Source organism: Schistocerca cancellata, chromosome 9, assembly GCF_023864275.1.
Source record: "Schistocerca cancellata isolate TAMUIC-IGC-003103 chromosome 9, iqSchCanc2.1, whole genome shotgun sequence".
Classification (NCBI taxonomy): domain Eukaryota; kingdom Metazoa; phylum Arthropoda; class Insecta; order Orthoptera; family Acrididae; genus Schistocerca; species Schistocerca cancellata.
In genome coordinates, this window is record NC_064634.1 from 72,343,379 (window position 1) to 72,346,186 (window position 2,808).

Sequence of the window (2,808 nt, forward strand, 5' to 3'; positions counted from 1 at the left end):
CATGGGGGGGGGGGGGGGGATGAGTATACTCTAGATGAGAATTTAGAAAATTTCCGTTAAATTTCGGATACACTACAAATCAGACAAATTTTAAAATTTTAGATTCATCTAAATACCTATGGATTACAGTTACGAAGAATTTGAATTGGAACCTTCATACAGAAAATATTGCTATTGAGGGAACCAAAGGCAGCGTTTGTTGCAAGAACACTTAGAAGAGGCACCAAATCTGCTAAACGGATTGTTTGCACTACACTAGTCCGAACTCTTCTGAAGTAATGCTGAGCGATATCTCTACCAGGAAGGACTGAAGGAGGACATCCAAAAATTCAAAGAAGGCCGGCTCCTTTTGTACCGTATTATCGCGAAATAAAGCAGAGAATCTCACGATTATTACAAGCAATTTCGGGTTTCTATCATTGAAGCAGAGACGTTTTTCTTTGAACCCTTTTACGAAATTTCGATCAGCTAATTTCTCCTTTGAATGTGAAAAAACATTATCGACTCCCACATACAAAGGGAGAAGTGACCATCGTCATTAAACAAGAGAAATCAGATCTCTTAAGGGAAAATTGAGGTGCTCATTTTTCCGCTTGGTATTCAAGAGTAGAACGGTCGAGAAATAGTTTCAAAGTCGTTCTGTGACCTCTCTGCCAAGGGTATAAGTGTGAATTGCAGAGTATTCGTGTGGACGTAGATGGAGATATGGCACCACGAATGGCGTACTAAATCACCCGATCTCAGTCGTACAGTTCTGTGGGATATAAAGAGCATGGAATAAGCAGACCAGCGCAGGAAAAGATGCCATTCCTGGCCAAGAGATACTGCTACTGAATATAGGTCTTAACGTGAGGCTGAAATTTCTGAGAATTTAAGTTTGGAGCACGGCAGTCTGTGAAATATTCAGGAAGTATTCTTTGAGTTCCTTCTGTGTGAGCCAATCAACTCGCAGCCGCCGAACTGAGAATGCCGCGGCATGAGTTTAACAAGGCGCTCTGGTGTTTTCCTCCGAGCGAAGTAGAAACTCGTGTTATGTAGTCTGATGGCGCGGGTCGCAGTCTGCAGCCTTGCAGTATATTAAGATGTACTTTTACGCGGTGCGTTGTGACCATATTTGTGATATGAATTTGTAATTCGTTCACGGAAATCGTGTAGTTCGTGCATTATCATTTTTTGGTTGGTATTCCAAAACTGAAGGTACAGAACTGCATTGAAGCTTTCGTGTCTTGGAGTGGGGCCTTCCACGTAGGGATCTAGTATTTGTGCTTTATGAGGAGAGTAGGTTCCGATACTTCGTACAGAATCATTTTCAGTTCATCCGGCTAGTAGAGCATTCTCGCCATATTCCTCGTTAATGAATTTTGCTCAATCGATTTCCGTCTTGTACTGAATTATCTGTGTTCAGTTTTCTCCCATGTTGTGCCAGGTGTTTCATGAACTTTAATATTAGACGTAGTATCGTGATTTTGCTCTCTTTGGAGACAATTACATAGATTGATACTCATACCTCTTTTCAAATAATTTTCCTTGCCAGCTGCTTTCCTATTTAAAAGAATCACCCGATTCGCACGCAACAGTCATCACACGATGACTTACTCTTTGCCTTCAGCACTTAGCAAAATTTTTCATTTTTTCCCCCTGTAATTAAAATCCAAACTATAGTCGCCAATGTGTGTATAGTGCTCCAGGGTTCTATGGATGACCTTCCATCAGGAAAGGTAGGTGTTCAAGATGACATAGCTGGCTAAGTGGCAGTTCGTTCTAAAAAAAATCTGGTTGTATGATACCTTTCAGGCAACGGCCTTGCCGCAGTGGATACACCGGTTCCCCTGAGATCACCGAAGTTAAGCGCTGTCGGGCGTGGACGGCACTTGGATGGGTGACCATCCAGGCTGCCATGCGCTGTTGCCGTTTCTCGGGGTGTCCTTAGCCTCGTGATGCCAATTGAGGAGCTACTCGACCGAATAGTAGCGGCTTCGGTCAAGAATACCATCTAACGACCGGGAGAGCGGTGTGCTGACCCCACGCCCCTCTTATCCGCATCCTCCACTGAGGATGACACGGCGGTCGGATGGTCCCGGTAGGCCACTCGTGGCTTGAAGATGGTGTGCTTTTTTATATGATACCTTGTATTCCTGAGCATCTCTACAGATTAGGACCACATGCTCGCAGAAATGCACGGTGCTATTAGCCACAGTGCTTACAGCTTTTCATGCAGAGTTAGATGATTGTTGCGACATTCAGGTTCTTGTAAATTCATTATTTTTCCCTCATATCCATCGTAAATCGTTACGCAAAGTAAGTGTTTACTGTATAGGCAATTTTCCAGTAAATTAGCAGTGAGACTGAGTCGCTAATTTGTTACATAGGGGAAACATGGTATCTGAGAGGGCATTTCTTTTGATTGAGAGTATATCCTGACTAATCCGTGTTTCAGACATAGCAGGAAGCTAACGAAACATCGATAGGACATACCTTTCTGCTGCAGCCTGCATCTACAGAAGTAGGCACCTACGCCACGCACGCTGTACCTGCGGTGCACACATTCCCTTAAGCACCTCCTCCTTTGGCGCGCCACGAACGAGCCAGCACTTGGCACGGCTACAGCAAGTGTTTACAGCGCGTCACCAACGTATTGAGCGCTTCGCAGCCGGCTCACCGCGTGAATGGTCCGCACCTCTTTCAGTTTCCGCTGCCTCGCATTTCCGAATGCGAATTCCTCAATTGCGATGGAAACAAGTGAATGAGAAGACAACTACGGCTTATTTTGCCGAGCAACAAATGCGGAAAACATCTGGCGCGGGTGAT

At 44.6% G+C, this 2,808-nt stretch overlaps 1 pseudogene; it reads left to right on the forward strand.

The window, feature by feature from the left end:
- Window positions 1–1,793: 1,793 nt before the first annotated feature.
- On the forward strand, window positions 1,794–1,911 carry LOC126102281 (5S ribosomal RNA; annotated as a pseudogene).
- The last annotated feature ends 897 nt before the right edge of the window (window positions 1,912–2,808 follow it).